This window comes from Pleurodeles waltl, chromosome 8, assembly GCF_031143425.1.
Source record: "Pleurodeles waltl isolate 20211129_DDA chromosome 8, aPleWal1.hap1.20221129, whole genome shotgun sequence".
Taxonomy (NCBI): domain Eukaryota; kingdom Metazoa; phylum Chordata; class Amphibia; order Caudata; family Salamandridae; genus Pleurodeles; species Pleurodeles waltl.
The window spans coordinates 877,644,448-877,663,805 of record NC_090447.1 but is presented as its reverse complement, the minus strand read 5'-3'; positions in this window follow the sequence as shown (position 1 = coordinate 877,663,805).

Here is a 19,358-nt window from a genome sequence, read left to right as displayed (position 1 = left end):
TCGGACACTGAATAAAATGGCCTAGAGGAGACTGAAATTTGGGTTTGAATGTGGAAAGTGTTTATGAGAAGGTAGTGTATCAGAAACTGGAACATTTGAATGTGTTGTTACATTTCATGAGTTGTGACTCCCATTTATGTAATATGTACTACTGAATAGGAATAAATCTCATTCAGTTGTTTCGTATTATATTTAAAACTTATTTAACTATATGATTTAACCCATTAAGGGCAACTCTATTGAAAAACGTCAATAAAATTGTTTATTGAAAACATGACAAACTGTCCTGCTGTAACTGCAGAACTTTAATGAGAGAAGGGGATAGCAGTTCTAAATATAACTCACTCTTAAATCAATTCACATATAATCTATCCATATCCAAGACTAAGATAACTAGGAAAGGAAACTTCTTGAGACTTGACCACAGCTCTGTGACTTTTCTATGTTAAGATGTAGAAAAATCATTTGCCAAACTAAGTTTAAAGACAGTTGGTAATACCTGCCTTCTCAACAGGACAGGACTGAAATAAAAAATGGGTATTATGGGTTAATATATAGTAAACCTTGATGAAATTGAGATAACACTCTGTTTTCCAAACACATTAAGCCTATCAAATATATGAAACAGGTAAAGAGTTTAAATAGAAAAATGTTGAAAGACCCCGGAGTAGATGTGAAGTGATAGGTACGACAGACACTAGGTCTTTTTGAAAAGCAGCACATTGGGCGGCAGCTATGAATTTCCATGCTGCTAGAGAATGTTCTACATCATGCAAATCAAGGACATTTTTGTTCCAGTGACCCGGGGGTGAATGAGGACAGGACAGCTGCAATTACTATTAGCTCTTATCATAGAGGCTGATTTACAGTTTGGTGAAGAGGGTACTCTGTCATACCCTGAAGGTCCGCCCTCTAGATTTGTCAGCAAGTAAGCATACTTCATCTCCGTCGCTGACATACTCCTCTTACACTCCGGGCAATCAGAGGTTTGGCCATTTGACTGCCTTCCTCCATTTAGAGTGAGGAAATAGCTAGTTTTTACTATTCCCAACTGTTGTTTGAAATTTGCCAGTAAGGGACTGGAAAAAGTTTAAATATCCCCCAGACCAAGTGAGAAAACTCCCATTGTGTGGTGGTCATTACGTTTGTTTTTTCAACAACAAAATCCAGCTTTGGAATTTAATTTTGAAGAAACAAAAACAAGATAAAAGTTTAACAGGAGGCCATCAAGCTTGATGGAGCTGCCTGTGAAAATGTTAACTCATGGAGAGAAACCATCTAGACAGTGGTTCCTTGTCAACGACTACAGTTGTAGGAGAGTCAATGGACAAGTGAAAGGGCCTCATTTATGAGGCAGTCACCCAGTGCACCACAGGAAGTCACCTTGCTGCCCTAAATTGCGTGACAGGGAAGGGGCAGGAGTGTACCGTTTCTAAGGAAATGCGTCTCATTCCTTCCCCTTCTGATGCTCTGGCATACAATGGGCTGCCTAGAGCAACACAGGCACCCATGCATCTTGGTGCAAGGGTGCCTGTGTTGCATGCAGGATTGTTTTTAGCTAGAAGGGGACACCTTCCTGATCAAAAACAAACCCTGAGGCTTTGCCGGACACATAGAAAGAGGAAGAAACGAGTAGAAATGGAGATATTTTCTTCCCCTGCGAAGATGTAAGGTGAAAGTTCTTGTAAATTGGGGGATGCACTAAAATCCATAGGAGTTGCTTGGGAACATCCACACAATGTCCATGGAACGCCTTTCCTGGGACGAGAGACACAATAAAGTGGTTTGCTGAGTTGCATTACTCCAGGTTTTGGAAAGTGGCTTTACGTGGCTTGAATAATCTTCTAAGGTTTGTGTCACTCTTGCACCACGTTACATGGTGCAAGAGTGACACAATAACCTCATAAAAAGGCCCCAAAATTCAGGGGACGTTTACTTCTTCAGTGTGATAGAGCATTTTACTCTCTCACCCTCTTTCTTCCTAACTATAAATCAGACATTTATACATGATCGCCTACATCGTAGCCCTCCATAGCTCTCCATTTACACACTCATTTCATAGTGTAATGCTTACTTGGTATCCTAGTTGTTCCTTGACAATCTGTTTTTATATCTCCTGATGAGGAGGCAATGGGACAGTAGGTCATGCTTAGTGGTGTAGGTTGTTGGCTCCTGATCTGCTGTATTCCATTTAAGACAAGGGGCATTCCATTGTAAGGAACACTGTGCTGAGTTCCTTTATTTTTCCTGATGTCAATAGGATGGGGAACAACCTGGGAGGACTGTAAGATGGTGCTCTTCTCCGTCCGGACCAGCTGCCCCACCATAGGCTGATTGTAAATGTAGACAGCATTTCCAGTGTTGAAAGGAATCTGATGGCCTTGGATGCAGTGGTTCCAAGGTTGAATCATAGGTGGAGGCTGCATCCTTAAAGTCTGTATGCTTGAAAGTGGAAGATGCTGTTTATATGGGTTGCTATTTAAACTGGCTAGACTAGTCGTGCTGTGGTTGGTGGAAGTTACATGTGGTGCAGACAAAAACAGATGTGCTGCTTCCTGTGGCTTACTCCCTTGGAAGAGTTGTTCACCAAATGGCTTAAGGTTTCTGCCCCCAACATGAGGTTGGTTACCAGGTGTAATGTATTCAAGAGTTGGTGGGTAGTTAAACAGCATAGGAGGCTGTTGGGATATTTGTAGCAATGTTCCATCGATTACATGGAAAGCAGGCATAACCTGTGGCCTATAGATATAACCAGGAACACTCCCATGAGTGGGATGGATATTAGAGGCCCATGGTGGCACCATAAGTGGAGGCCTGATGTTTGTCGCAGACAGAAGACTGTGTGGTGGAACTTTAGGCGCAAGGGGTTGTTGCACTGGATCTAGAAAAAATAAGAAACAACAAGTCATTTAAAAGCTCTCACTGATTTAAATCACAGAGAGAACTATTCTTTTCATATTGATATGACAACTAAACAGTGATAGATGGAGGAGAGTTTAAAATCTACTAGTTACGTCCAACGACATACTCATGTAAATGAACCTTAAATCAATCATTCAGGTATGCTGTTGGAAGGGAATAATACCTGCAGTAATGTATCCATGATTCAATCATCACAAAATAAATCAGTCAAATGTAGGTCACTAGTAGCAATTTAAAGCTGTTTGAGTCAGCTTTAGCAACCCTAAGCCCTGTGTTACTTGTTTGGTCTATGATTTTATGGCATGAATGCAAACAATATATTAATTTTCTCTTCAGTATCTCACACTCATATCTGATTCTATTGGCCTGGCAGTTATGTCAATAAAGAGTTCAGAGTTATTGATTTCCTAAGGACTTAGCAGTTTGCTCTACAAAGTGTTCTAATCACTGGAAACACAGTATGGACGGAAGTGGTGATTTTTCCAATGATTAACAATGCTTGGTGGCTATGTTGTGTTTACATGTCAAGTCAAGGAAAAAACTATTAAGTGCTATAGTGCTTATAGAACTACAAGTATAGGGAGGGAAGGAGGGGGAATATAACAAAGGATCTTAGACATTTGGATACTGATTCATGATATGTCTTTGATATGGATGGCGAACGCTATAAATGAGAAGCTAAAATGACAAATTAGTATAAAGATACATTATCACTAATGCCATAGATTCAGGACAATACATGAGGCATTTAACATCTAAAATGAAACAAATCCTTACTTGTCATGTCACAAAGACACAAGTGTGAACAAATATTGTAATAATGTAGATTGAAGTCTGTCAAAATCTCTAAACCACAAGCAAATTCTTTAGCATGTAAAAACTGTGACAAAGATGGGGGCAAACTTTTGGCTACAGCTGCCAATGTTGGGACACCTGCACCTTAGCAACCCTGAAGATTCTGTGATGTCACAAAGGCATCTCACTTTGGTAAGAACCAATGATGTCACAATCTAATAAAAACAACTGAGAGGAATGCAACAGTGTTCTATTTAGGAAGCTAAAATATATGCTGGTCTGCAGTGGCACAAAGAGCAGCACTTCTCACCATCATTCATTGGAATAAAAGGGGATTATGTGAACATATCAGGTGCTAATAGATTTAGCATAATGGTGAGAAACACAGAGGAGGCAAATGTGGCTTAGAACATTTTAATATATTACGTTTCTTTCTTCTGTAAAGCATAATGTTTATTCCTATTAATAGCACATAAAGTACAAAAAAATCCTTCTAAAATACACTTTGATAGTAAAGATGCCTTTGCCTGTCTCATGCCCCAGAATAGACAGAGAGTTGATTTTATGTGAATTACTAGACCAAAGAGAATTGGTTAACACAACCACCCGTTATCCCCTTGTTCTGCCATTGAGAGGTTTTCTCATTTCCATAAAATATATCCACCAGCAGCTTTCAAACAGCCAAAACAACTATGTGGAAGCCTTGTCACGTGCAGGGTTGAGAAAATGGGAACAGGGAGTGGAAACCATAAAATGTCTCTATCATAAAGGAAACTTTATTGGGGAAACCATAATTTAACTTATCTGGCTACGTGATCTTGTATGTGTTACTGTTACCATAGCTCCACCCAAAAAACTGATAGAGACACTGACATTATTCTGACATAACAGTAGTTTCCATAAACTTTGGTGTCCAATTTTACTCTTTCACTTTTCGTGCAACAGTTAAGACAGTTAGGGCCAGATGTATAACGTGCACAGAGGCTGGAGGTTCCCAGAGGCTTAACGGAGGCTACAGTAGATAATACTAATGCTCTCTTTTGTGGTAGTGTGGTTGAACAGTTAGACTTATCAGAGCGTAGTGCAGAGCATTAGTTGTACACACACAGGCAATAAATAAATCACACACCCAAAGACTGCAAGTTGATGGAAGATTTAAATTGGGCTCCTATGGAGACTCAGAGCACTCGGAATTGGATTTGCCAGCAGGCAAGTACCAACGTCTACAGAGGGAAGACTGTAGGAAAGTAGCCTCTTTCATGCATGGTTGCCTCCACTTTTGCCCTGTTTGTGAGTGTGTGTCAGTGGGTTTCTACTGTGTCATTGGGATCCTGCTAGCCAGGACCCCATTGCTCATAGTTTGTGGCCTAATGTGTGCACCTGTGTAGTGCCTAACTGTCACTGAGGCTCTGCTAATCAGACCCTCAGTGCTTATGGTCTCTCTGCTTTTAAATTTGTCACTGTAGGCAAGTGACCACATTTACCAATTTCAATTGGCATACTGGACCTCCCTTATAAGTCCCTAGTATATGGTACCTAGGCACCCAGGGCATTGGGGTTCTAGGAGATCCATATGGGCTGCAGCATTTCTTTTGCCACCCATAGGGAACTCAGACAAACCCTTGCACAGGCCTGCCATTGCAGCCTGCGTGAAATAGTGCACACACTATTTCACTACCATTTTCACTGCACTTAAGTAACTTATAAGTCACCTATATGTCTAACCTTCACTTGCTGAAGGTTAGGTGCAAAGTTACTAAGTGTGAGAGCACCCTTGCACTAGCAAAGTTGCCCCCACATAGTTCAGGGCCATTTCCACAAATTTTGTGAGTGCGGGGACACCATTACACGCGTGCATTACATATAGGTCAATACCTCTATGTAGCTTCACAATGGTAACTTCGAATATGACCATGTAACATGTCTAAGATCATGGAAACGTCCCCCCATTCCAAATCTGGTATTTGGGAGCCAATTCCATTCATCCTGTGGGCTTCACCATGGACCACCAGTACTGCCAAACCAGCTCTCTGAGGCTTGCACTGCAGTTACAGCTGCTGCCACCTCACAGACAGGGTTTTGCCCTCCTGGGGTCTTGGCAGCCCAGTCCCAGGAAGGCAGAACTAAGCATTTCCTCTGAGAACAGGATGTTACACCCTCTCCCTTTGAAAATAGGGGTAGCCTCCCCCAGCCTCTGGAAATGCTTTGAAGGGCGCAGATGGTGCCCTCCTTGCATAAACCAGTCTACACCGGTTCTGGGACCCCTTTTCCCCTGCTCTGGCAGGAAACTGGACAAAGGACAGGGGAGTGACCACTCCCTTGTCCATCACCACCCCAGGGGTGGTGCCCAGAGCTCCTTCAGTGTGTCCCAGACTTCAGCCATCTTGCTCTGCTAGGTGTGGGGGCACTCTGGAGGGCTCTCAGTGGCCAGTGCTAGCAGGTGACGTCAGAGACCCCTCCTGATAGGTCCATACCTGATAAGGTAGCCAATCCCCCTCAGGGTTATTTAGGGTCTCTCATGTGAGTTCTCTTCAGATTCTGCTTGCAAGTTTCCTTTAGGAATCCTCTGCAACAACTTCAGACTCTCCTGTCCTCGGATCAGCTGCAGCCTGCTCCTAGAAACGCTGTAACTGCAACAAAGTGTCTAAAAGAGACACTTTTCTTCAGTAACCTCAGCTTCAAGTTTGCAATTGCAACAGTTTCTACAGTGTGCACACTCTGGGGACTCCCTGTCTTCATCCTGCACCAAAAGAACCAAAGAAATCTCCCGTGGAGTGACTCCGTCACTCCCCTGCTCCAAGCAGGCACCTTCCAAGACGACCGGTACCCTGGTACTCCTCCACAATGATGAGCGTGCTCCTAAGGACTCAGAGTGTGGGCATCATCAACATAGACTGTCCTGAGGTCCTGCTGACACAATTTGGAGGAGGTAAGACCTTGCCTACCCTGAGACCGATGGTACCCCTGTGTACTGTGTCTTCTTCGCCTCCTGAGTGCTCTGTGCACTGTTTGCAAAATTCCCTCATGCACAGCCTGAGCCCAGTAGCCAGCACTCCTTCCTGCGATGCTCAACTTGCTGAGTTGTTTTCCGGCAGCGGTGGACCTTCTTTTGTTGTGCTGCACCAACCGTGTTTTGCACCTCCTTTGAACCCGTGTCCTGTAACCCCTGGGGGTGCTGGCTGGCGTCCTGAGGGCTTTTGCAAGTGCTGAGAGCCCCCTCCTCCTCCTCACATGGAGTTTACAACCCCAGGTCCCTCCTGGGTGCATCCAGTGCCATTTTGATGAAAAATGCACTTTTGTCATAGACAAGGCTTGTTGGCGCCTTCCAACACGAAATCTCATCTGCAACGATCTTCATGCAGTAGGACATCTTTTACATCATGCAGGAACCCACTGGCATCTTCCTAGGGTACATTTATGCAGTCTTCTACTAACCAGGGACTCTTCGTTTTCACCCTCTTCTGCGTTGACAGAGGCTCTTGTTCTTTCTGGAACTTCATTTGACTTCTGGACTTGGTCCCCTTCCTTTGCAGGACTTCAGGTCCAATAATCCAGCAGTTGTTCTTTGCAGACTTGGTTGGCTGCTGCAAAATCCCCCAAACGAGGTGTAGTGTGTCCTAGGGAAACTTGCAGTACATTACTTCTGCTTTTCTGGGCTCTGGGGTGGGGTAATTTACTTACCTTTACTGTATTCTTACTCTCCCAGTGTTTCTCCACACACTACACTTGTCTGGGGGGAATTTGTGATTTACATTCCACTTTGTTAGTATATGGTTTGTGTTGCCCCTAGAACTATTTTCTCCCATAGCATTCTATAGGATTTCCTACTGTTTACATTATTCCATGACTATTTACTTGTCTAATTTTGGTGTCTAGTGTATATATTGTGTATACTACTTACGTTCAGAAGGAGTACTGTCTCTAAGATATTTTTGGTACTGTGTCACCCAAATAAATTCCTTTATTTTTGGTAACACTGAGTAGTGTCTTTACTTGTGTAAAAGTACTGTGTAGCTATACGTGGTATTGCATGAGCTTTGCATGTCTCCTAGTTCAGCCTAAGCTGCTCTGCTATAGCTACCTCTGTAAGCCTAAGCTGCTAGAACACTACTACATTTCACTAATAAGGGATAACTGGACCTGGTATAATGTGTAAGTACACAAGGTACCCACTACAAACCAGGCCAGCCTCCTACACAGAGTTCGGGGTGCAGGGTGCAAACTCAGCATCGGGCTCACAATACTTTTGAATATGGAGCTCCTCTGGGTCACAAGTAGGCTGCAGGTTAGGTCCAGGAGGTCGGATCATCGAAACCACAGGCTAGACGGATTGGAGGGTTGCCTGCTGCATGTTGCTGCACCGGAAGTCGGGTTCCCCAAGGAAAGGGGGGTGCGGTTGCAGGGCATATTTTGGCATGGGGTGTCTTTGTCCAGAAACTTCACGGGCACGGGCGGCATCTGGATTTAGTCTGCAGACGTTGTTGTGTTGGTCAGGAGGGGTGAACCCAGAGTGGACACTGGGTCAGAAACGTCTTGGGTCCTGCTCTAGACCGGTGGACCACCTGGACACGGTCCGTGGGTATCGGGTGCAGAGTAGGCAGGACTTGCTGATCAGGGCAGTTCTGGAGTCCTTTTTGTTGGAGTTGCTTTTTGGACAGAGCCGCTGTACTCTAGCGATCTTGGTCCTCTGGTGGACAGGCAATCCTCTTGGGGTTTTGAAGAGGGCACTGGTCCTGCAAGGTGCGTGACCTTTTTGAAGCAGGGACTTCAGAAGCTGTAGACAGGCCGGTAGGGCTGGGGCCAAGTCAATGGGTGTCTGAAGTCTTCTCTGCTGGGTGTCAGCTTAGCAGTCCTTCTTATTTCTTCTTGTTATCTTCTTGAGGTCACCAGGATCCTGGTGAGCTGGGTTCAGGGGTGCCCTTAATTACTGGATTTAGGGGTGTAACAGGTGTCAGGGGTCAGTAGCCAATGACTACTGACCCTGAGGGTGACTACACCCTTCCAGTGTCCACTCCATTTGGGAAGCATGATACAGAACTAACCCTATGGTCCCTGTCCTCCAAACCAAGATGGATGATTCTGCAGAGAGGGGGTCACTTCAGCTCTGGACACCTTATGGGTGGTCCTATCTGAAGTGGTCACTCCTCCTTGTTTTTTCGAATTTCCCTGCCGTACTTGCCACCAAAAGTGGGGCTTTGTCTGGTGGGTGGGCATCTCCACTAGCTGGAGTGCCCTGGGACACTGTTACAGGAGGCCAAAACTTTTGAGGCTCACCGCCTGGTGTTACAGTTCCTGCAGACAGGAGGTGTGAAGCACCTCCACCCAGAACAAGTTGTTTTCTGACTTCATAGACACAAAGACCCCCACCCCATGTGGTCAGAAACTCCTCCTTTAGTGGCAGGCTGGCACAGACTGGTCAGCCTTACTCTAAGTGGGTTACACTAAAAGGTTAGTTAAAATATAGGGAGCATTCCTAAGATGCCCTCAGGGCGCATTGTACAATAAATCCAACACTGGCATCAGTGTGGGCTTATTGTGCTTGAGATGTTTGATGCCAAACTTCCCAATCTTCAGTGAAGTCATCATAGAGCTGTAGAGTTCGTAATGACAAACTCCCAGCCCATGTACTTTATAATGACCACACTGCACTTACAATGTCTAAGAATTGACTTAGATACTGTAAGGGTATATTGCTCATGCAGCTATGCCCTCACCTGTGATAGAGTGCACCCTGCCTAAGGGCTGAGAGGCCTGCTGACTTACCTATGCCATAGGCAGTGGTTGGTGGACCTGGCATCCTGAGAGGGATGCCATGCTGACTTTTCCTTTTTCTGCCCACCAGTACTCACGAGCTGCAAATGCAGTGTGCATGTGCTTGGTGAGGAGTCCCTTAGTGTGGCATAATATATGTTGCAGCACTAAGGGAACCTACCTGGTCACAGAGCCCTTGGTACCACTGGTATGTTTTACAAGGGTCTTAGCTATGTGCCAGGGGTGTGCCAGTTATGGGAACAATGGTACAGTTCTAGGGAAAGAACACTGGTGCTGGGGCCTGGTTAGCAGGATCCCAGCACACTTTAAGTCAAGAAAGCACCAATATCAGGAAAAAGGTTCAGGGAGGAATCATGACAAAAGGGGCTCTTTCCTACACAATCCCCCCACCCCCCAAACGAAAGAGGATGAGACTAAGTTTCCCCAGGAGAGTCTTCATTGTCTAAGTGGAAGAACCTGGAAAGCCATCCGCATTGGCATGGGCTGTCCCAGGTCTGTGTTCCACTGAAAAGTCCAATCCCTGTAGGAAGATGGACCACCTTAAAAGTTTAGGGTTCTCACCTTTCATTTGCATCAGTCATCTAAGTGGTCTGTGGACAGTTTGAACAATAAAGTGAGTACCTAACAAGAATGGGCTCATCTTTTTCAGTGACGAAACCACAGCAATGGCCTCCTTCTCAATGTAATGTCACTCCAACTCTGCTCTCTTTAGACTAACCTCCTTTAAATGAAACCAACAGGCTGGTCCTGGCTATCATCATTGGTTTTCGAACAGGACTGCTCCTATCCCATGTTCAGAGACATCTTTATGCACAATGAACTGCTTAGAATAATCTAGAGCTTTGTTTACTGGTGCTGAAGTTGAAGTCTGTTCTGTGTGAGGGGTAACAAACCCCCTATAGTAAACAGTCAAGCCATGGAATGCCCTGACGTGAGTCTGGGTTTTTGGAGCTTCCCAGCTCAGAATTGTCTGGACCTTGGGCTGTAAAGGTTGCATTTGGCCTCCACCTACAAGGTGGCCCACGTATACAACAGTGCTCGACGCCGTCTGGCATTTTGATGCCTTCCTAGTGAGGCCTGCTGATTCCCCAGGTGGATTAGGTGATCCTGCCAGGATGAGCTAAAGACAGCAATTTCATCTAGATATACTACACTAAAGGACTCTAAGCCAGCAAGGAATTGATTCACAAACCGTTGGAAGGTTATGGGGCATCTTTAACACAAAGGGCCTAACAGTAAACTGATAATGCCCATTAAGTGTAGTGAATGCTGTCTTTTCTTTTGCTCCAGGTGCCGTTCTGATTTGCCAGTGCCCTGCAGTTAGCTCAAAGGTACTAATGAATTTGGCTGCACCTAATTTGTCTCTTAGTTCATCTGCTCTTGATATAGGGTGTACATCTGTCTTGGGGACAGAGTTGAAACCTCTGTAGTCCACACAAAACCTCATCTCTCTCTTCCCATCTTCGGAATGAGGTTTGGGGACCAAGAGCACTGGGCTAGTTCAGGGACTATCAGAGGGTTCAATAACCCCTAAATCCAGCATCTTGTGGAATTCCACTTTGATGCTCTCTTTGACTTGGTCCGACTGTCTATAGATTTTGGTTTTGACACGTAAACTGTCTTATGTGTCCCCATCATGGGTACACAGGTGGGCCTGTCCAGGGGCCAAAGAGAAAAGCCCAACAAACTGCTGTAGGACTTGCCTGCAGTCAGCTTGCTGTTGGGCAGTGAGGGTGTCTGAATAGACAACTCAATCATCCATCCCATCCTTAGGGTCATGTGAGAGGAGGTCAGGGAGACACTCACTCTCTTCTTCCTGCTCCTCATCTGTAACCACAAGCAAGGGTATATCTGCCCTGTAACATTAGAGTTTTAGGTGGTTTACATGGACTCTTGGGTGTCCTGCTGGTGCCCAGGCCTCCCACGTAGGTGACCTCACTCTTCTTTTCTAGGATAGGGTAAGGGCCACTTCATCTGTCTTGGAGTGCCCTGGGAGCCACAGGCTCCAAAACCCATACCTTTTGCCCTGGTTTAAATTTTACCAGTTCAGCCTTTTGACCATACCACAACTTCTGGAGCTGTTGGCTGGCCTCAAGGTTTTTAGATGTCTTTCTCAAGTACTCAGCAGTCCTTGAGCAGAGGCCAAGCACATAGTCCATCTTAGAAATGGGGTCTCTAGTTGGCAGAGGTATCACCCTTGTCCAAATAGGGCCCACAATCCTAGCCAGGGTAAGTCACACACAATCCAAATTATCCTGTGCCCACCCTCTGGTAGCTTGGCACAGAGCAGTCAGGCTTAAGATAGACTGCAGAATGATGGCTCTATCAGTTTAAAATGTAGAGTCTCAAGCCACTGGTATACGGATTTATGGCATGTGAAATCTACAAAAATATAACATGAAATCTATAAATATTAAAGGAAGAATTCCTTACCAATCATGTCACAAAGATGTAACAGTGAAGAAATGTTGTAATATAGTGGGTTGAGGTCTGTTAAAATCTCTAAACCAGAAGAAAATTATGTAGCATGTAAAAACTGTGGCAAAGATGGCGACAAACTCTTGGCTACAGCTGCCTATGTTGACACACCTGCACCTTAGCAACCCTGAAGATTCTGTGATGTCATAAAAGCATCTCACTTTGGTTAGAACCAATGATGTCATATTCTGAGAAAAAAACACAGAGGAATGCAACAGTGTTCTATTTAGGAAGCTAAAATATGTGCTGGTCTGCACTGGCACAAAAAGCAGCACTTCTCACCATCATTCATTGGAATAAAAGGGGATTATGGGAACATATCAGTTGCTAATGGATTTAGCATAAGTGTGAGAAACACAGAGGAGGGAAATGTGGCTTAGAACATTTTAATATATTATGTTTTTTTCTTCTATACAGCATAATTTATATTCAGATTAATAGCACATAAAGTGCAAAAAGAATAATTCTAAAATAAAATTTGATAATAAAGATGCCTTTGCCTATCTCATGCCCCAGAATAGACAGAGTTAACTTTATGTGAATTACTAGACCAAAGAGATTTGGTTAACACAACCATCCCCTGTCCCCTTGTTCTGCCAGTGAGAGGTTTGCTCATTTCCATAAAAGATATCCCCCAGCAGCTTTCAAACAGCCAAAACAACTATGTGGAAGCCTTGTCACATGCATGGTTGAGAAAATGGGAACGGGGAATTGGAAATCATAAAATGTCTCTATCATAAAGGAAACGTTATTGGGGCAACCATAATTTAGCTTATATGGCTACATGATGTTGTACGTTGTGTTACTGTTGCCATGGTTCCACCCAAAAGACTGACAGAGAGACTGACATTATTCTAACATAACAGTAGTTTCCATAAACGTTGGTGTACAATTTTACTATGTTTCACTTTCAGTGCAACAGTTAAGGCTGTTAGTTTTTAGATTAATTTAGCACCTTTCTTCTCTCTGTGTGGGAGAGCTAACTATTTTATTATTTGTTTAGTTTGATTGGACCCTACATTCTTTATTCTTTCAATTGCATCTCTTTTTTATCTATTGAATCCTTGCCTTCTTTAGAGCACGTCAAGGGGTTTATTTCAAACTCAGTTCATCCTGAGACTCAGACAGGAGCACTTGAAGGAGATATTGTTTGCTTTTGCTGAGTCTTCTGCTCTACCCTTTGTGGCAACAGAGATAGAACTGGTGAAAATGCCTGTAGTCAGCAATCTTTCTCTAACGTGGAAGGAGGATTTCCTTTAGGGATATGGCATACTCAGACATTATTGGGTACTTAAATGCTACACAATCAAGGCTTTGTCATAGATTTTAAGCAAACCACCTTTTGTTTGCCAAAGAAGAATCTCCTTGGGCTTCACCAACAAGAACAGATTGCTTGCCCTGGCCACTGGTTATTTAGATATTGAGGAAAGGCTGACATTGTGTAAATTGTCACATGCATATATTCTGCCTTTCATCTAGCTCTAAACAATGACTTTGTTGCCCTGTCTACATTCAAAGACTTTAATCTGTTGTGGTTCCCTGCCGTATAATGAGTGTGCTGTAAAATAAAAAATGAGCAATTTCCAATCTGTATTGCAACAAGGATCTCTTTCAAAGTCTTTAAACCAAAGTAAAAAAAACTTTAGAATTGTCAAATTGTAATAAAGCTTGTGGCAAATTCCTGGCTACAGCTGTCAGTGTTAATACACCATCCTCTTGATAACCCTGAAGATTATGTGAAGTCACAAATTGTAGGAAGCTGGCTCTGTATATACCTTATCAAAATGAGATATAATGTGCACAGAGTCCAGGGATTTCCCAGAGGTTTAACGGAGACTAAATTAGATATTAATAATGCTCTCTTTTGTGGTAGTGCGGTTGAACAGTTAGACTAATCAGAGTGTAGTGCAAATCATTAGTTGTACACACACAGGCAATAAATGAAACACACACCCAATGACTGTAAGTTGATGGAAGACTTAAAATGGGCTCCCATGGATTTTCAGGGCATTCGGAATTGTATTAGCCAGCAGTTAAGTACCCACGTCTTCAGTTGGCAGGCCTAGCAAGTTCCGGGTGCAGGGTGTAAACTCAGCATTGAGCTCACAATACTTTTGAATATGGGGCTCCTCGGGGTCACAAGAAAGCTGCAGGTCAGGACCTGGAGGTCGGCTCAGGGAAACCACAGGCTAGACAGAGTGGAGGGTCGTCTGCTGCATGTTGCTGCACCGGAAGTCGGATTCCCCAAGGCCAGGGTGGTGCTGTTGCAGGGTACCTTTTGGCATTGGGTTTCTTTGTCCGGAAACTTCACGGGCAGGGGTGTCCTCTGTATTTAGTCCACAGAAGTTTTTGTGTTGGTCAACCCAGGGTGGACACTTGGTCAGAAACGTCTGGGGACCTGCTCTAGACAGGTGGCCCACTTGGACACAAGCTGTGGGTATCGGGTGCAAAGTAGGCTGGGCTTGCTGATCAGGGTGGTTCTGGAGTCCTTTTTAGGGTCGAGTCTGTGTCGCATGCGCTCGCGCATGCATATCGCTAGCGAGACGCTTTAGGAAATAAGAAAAGGGATAAGAGCCCTGTCCACATCACGTCCGTGTTTTTCATTGGTTCGTGGGCTTGCCTGTCAAAATAGGCTTGCTTTCAATAGAGGAAAGCACGCCTACGTCATTCCTTTTCTGGTTATTAGCCCTCCTGGAGCGCAGCGACCAAGTACTTAAAACATGTGAGTCTCGCTGTTTTCCGTCAGGCTGTGGACTACTTTTTATTATCTTTTGTTCGCTGCGCGATATCGCTTGTTATCCTTTGTTCGCAGCGCGATCTCGCTTGTTTGGACATATCACAGCTTCTTGGGGGGCCACGTTTTGGTTTTACTTCGTGTTTGCACTGTACCGCATTTACTTGATTATTGCAGCTGCGTGGGTTGAAGATTATTTTGTGGTTGCAGTATATCGCGTTCACTTGATTATCGCAGCTGCTTTCAGGGCAGTGTTTATTTTTTACTTTGTGGTTGCAGTGCACGGCGTTTACTTTGCCATCGCAGCTGCTAGGGGTGGTGCTTTTTGTGTTTTATTTAAAAGTTACAGTGCAGCACATCTAGTTTGTTTATCGTGGCTGCTTGGGGCACCACTTTTCATTTTTACTTCGCAATTGCAATGCACCACTTTTAGTTTAGATATGGCGCTTGGGTCATTGCAGTTTTGTGTTTACTTCACAGTTTCAGTACACCGTGTTTATTTTTTAATGCAGCAGCTTCGGCGCCGCGTTTTGATTTTGCGGCAGTGCACCACATTCACTTTGATACATAGTGGCTATTTGAGGGCACCTAATTTTAGTTATTAAGTTGCTGTCGCAGTACACTGCATTCATCTTGCTTTGTGGCTGTGTGAGGGGTGGCGCATTCTAATATTTCCATTGTGGTAGCAGAGCAACGTGTCCATTTTAGTTTTAGAGTGGGTGGGAGTGGGTGCAGAGTGCTCTGTGTTTTTTCAGCTGCCTGCTATGGAGCGTGAGCCTGTGCTGGCTGTGCCCACATACGCACACTACACAAACCATCTGTCACGGACATGTAAACTCTCCGAGGTGTGGAGGTGGAAGCATTTGTGCTCCTGGATAGCTCAATCTCTAGAGCACGAATTTCAATGGCTGAATGGGCATCTCCTTGCAAAGCACCTATGTAATGTGCATGTGGGGCTTCTACTCCCATTCTTCTAAACACGAGGAGGCATGGTCCGAGTGAGAAAACAAGCCACACTGGTTGCAGCACCTTGAGTACTGTTGCGGTAGTGACTATGTTAGTGGCCTTGCAGAAGAATCACAGTAACATGTTAAATGACCTCACTTAAATGGGTCTTCTCATCTACCTGGGCCTATCTTTCTCAAATCTTTAATCTGAGGCTCCAGGGTTCAGGCCCCTGTTCAGATGGTTTGTCACTCCTAAGCATTTGTACACTATCTAGGGTTACAGTTGGTGCTTGGGCGCTGCTCACTTTCTGATTTTCTTGAAGGTCACAGGGCAGCATTTATTCATTGTGTTGTTTACTGTCTCTGCTATCGATGGTAAACTTACATAACTTAATTAAGCTCATGTTTGTTGGGTTTACAGCAGATGCCTTGGGTAGTGTTCACTTAATAGTTCCTTGTGGTTGCACAACACCACTTTTGATTATAGTTGCTGGAACAGCTGGTGGTGTCAAAACACAGTTGGGTGATCAGGTTTACAGTGCACCATGATTGTGGCCACAGTAACTTTTATATCACTGGTAACTTTATTTTTTGTAGAGCCTGTTTCCCTTGTTTGCAGTACCGCGTTGTGGGGGTCACACACAGGTGATTTAATCATGGTTTCAGTGCTCTAGTTTTTTAAGGTAGAGCGAACAAAGCGCTCTGTCCCTGTTGTTATCTCTCTAACGGCTTGTAACAACGCCCATCACTTTGGTTGGTTCGTGGGCTTTCCTTTTAAAATTTGCTTGATTTGATTAGTGAAAGGCATGCGTACGTCATGCCTTTTCTGGTGTTTAGCCCTTCTTAAGCGCACTGCCAACTACTGAAAACAGACAAGGCTTCAAGTTTTCCGTATGGCTTCAGGACTACTTTTTCCTCTTTGTTTCGTAGGTAGTGAGATCTCTCTGGGCAGTAGTCAAGCGCTTTGCATGACATCGATCTTGTTACATGGATAATTGCACTTTTGTCGGTAACAAGGATAACTGCACTTTTGCCGATATGTTTCACTGCAAGCTAACTTCTGTTTCCTTCTGTGTGTTTGCTTCGCGGCCATCGGCTCTCTTATGTGAAAGTGTTTATCTTTTAATATTCAGTTTATATGGCAAGAAAAGTCCGGTTAGGAGTTTATAATGCTAAGAGATCTAACTAGAGCAAACGCAAGGCCCATTGCATTACAAATGCTTGTTTGGAGTTGCTTTTTGGACAGGGCCACTCTCCTCTAGCGATCTTGGTCCTCTGGTGGACAGACAATCCTCTTGGTGTTTTGAAGAGGTCACTGGTCCTGCAAGATGCATCACCTTTTTGAAGCAGGGGCTTCAGAAGCTGTAGACAGGCCGGTTGGGCTGGGGCCAAGTCATTTGGTGTCTGCAGTCTTCTCTGTTGGGTGTCAGCTTAGCAGTTCTTATTTTTTCTTGTTGTCTTCTTGAGGTCACCAGAAACCTGGTGAGCTGGGTTCAGGGGTGCCCTTAAATCCTGGATTGAGGGGTGTATCAGGTGTCAGGGGTCAGTAGCCAATGAGAGTGACTACACCCTTCCAGTGTCCACTCCATTTGAGGTGGGTGAAACAGAACGAACCCTATGGTCCCTGTCCTCCAAACCAAGATGGAGGATTCTACATGGAGAGGGGTCACTTCAGGTCTGGACGCCTTATGGGTGGACCTATCTGAATTGGTCATGCCTCCTTTTTTTCTCAAATGTTCCTGCTGTACTTGCCGCCAAAAGTGGGACTTTGTCCGGTGGGTGGGCATCTCCACTAACGGGAGTGCCCTGGTACACTGTAACAGGAGGCCTGAACTTTTGAGGCTCACTGCCTGGTTTTATAGTTCCTGCAGGCAGGCGGTGTGAAGCACCTCCACCCAGAGCAAGCATTTTTTCTGACTCCATGGGCACAAAGGCCCCCACCCCATGGGATCAGAAACTCCTCCTTTAGTGGCAGGCTGGCACAGACTGGTCAGCCTTCAACTAAGTGGGTTACACGAAAGGGTTGGTTAAAATATAGGGAGCATTTCTCAGATGCCCTCTGGGCGCACTGTATAATGACTCCAACACTGGCATCAGTGTGGGTTTATTCTGCTTGAGATGTTTGATGCCAAACTTCCCAATCCTTAGTGAAGTCATCATGTAGCTGTAGAGTTCATGATGACAAACTCCTAGCCCATGTACTTTTTGTGGCCACACTGCACTTACAACGTCTAAGAATTGACTTAGATATTGTAGGGGCATATTGCTCATGCAGCTATGCCCTCACCTGTGATAGAGTGCACCCTGCCCAAGGGCTGAGAGGCCTGCTAGAGGAGTGTCTTACCTATGCCACAGGCAGTGGTTGGTGGACCTGGCATCCTGAGAGGGATGCCATGCTGACTTTTCTTTTTTCTGCCCACCGGTACACACAAGCTGCAAATTCAGTGTGCATGTGCTTGGTGAGGAGTCCTTTAGTGTGACATAATATATGTTGCAGCACTTAGGGACTCTACTTGGTCACAGAGCCCTTGGTACCACTGGTATGTTTTACAAGGGTCTTAGCTGTGTGCTGGGGTGTGCCAATTGTGGGAAAAATAGTACAGTTCTAGGGAAAGAACACTGTTGCAGGGGCCTGGTTTGCAGGATCCCACTACACTTTAAGTCAAGAAAGCATCAATATCAGGAAAAAGGTGGGGGAGGAACCATTAGAAAAAGGGGCTCTTTCCTACACAGCCCCCTCCCAAATGAAAGAGGATGAGACTAACTTTTCCCAGGAGAGTCTTCATTTTCTAAGTGGAAGAACCTGGAAAGCCATCCGCATTGGCATGGGCAGTCCCACGTCTGTGTTCCACTGAAAAGTCCAATCCCTGTGTGCTCACCTTTCATTTGTATCAGTCATCTAAGTTGTCGTGGACAGTTTGAACAATAAAGTGAGTACCAAACAAGTATGAGCTCAGCTTTTTCAGTGACAAAACCACAGCAATTTCCTCCTTCTCAATGCAATGTCACTCCAACTCTGCTCTCTGTAGAGTAACCTCCTTTTAATAAAAACAACAGGCTGGTCATAGCTATCATCATTGGATTTCGGACAGGACTGCTCCTATCCCATGTTCAGAGACATCTGTCTGCACAATGAACTGCTTAGAATAATCCGGAGCTTTGAGTACTGGTGCTGAAGTTGAAGTATGTTCTATGTGTGGGGTCACAATGGATCCATACCCCTTCACAAACGCCCTATTGTAACCAGTCAACCCATGGAATGCCCTGACTTGAGTCTTGGTTTTTGGAGCTTCCCAGTCCAGAATTGTCTGGATCTTGGGCTGTAAAGGTTGCATTTGGCCTCCACCTACAAGGTGGCCCACGCATACAACAGTGCTCTGCCCTGTCTGGCACTTTGATGCCTTCCTAGTGAGGGCTGCTGATTCCCCAGGTGTATCAGGTGATCCTGCCTGAATAAGCTAAAGACAGCAATATCATCTGAATATACTACACTAAAGGACTTCAAACCAGCAAGGACTTGATTCACCAACTGTTGGAAGGTGACAGGGGAATTTTTAACACAAAGGGCCTAACAGTAAACTGATAATGCCCATTAAGTGTAGTGAATGTTGTCTTTTCTTTTGCTCCAGGTGCCGTTCTGATTTGCCAGTGCCCTGCAGTTAGGGCAAAGGTACTAAGGAATCTGGCTGCACCTAATTTGTCTCTTAGTT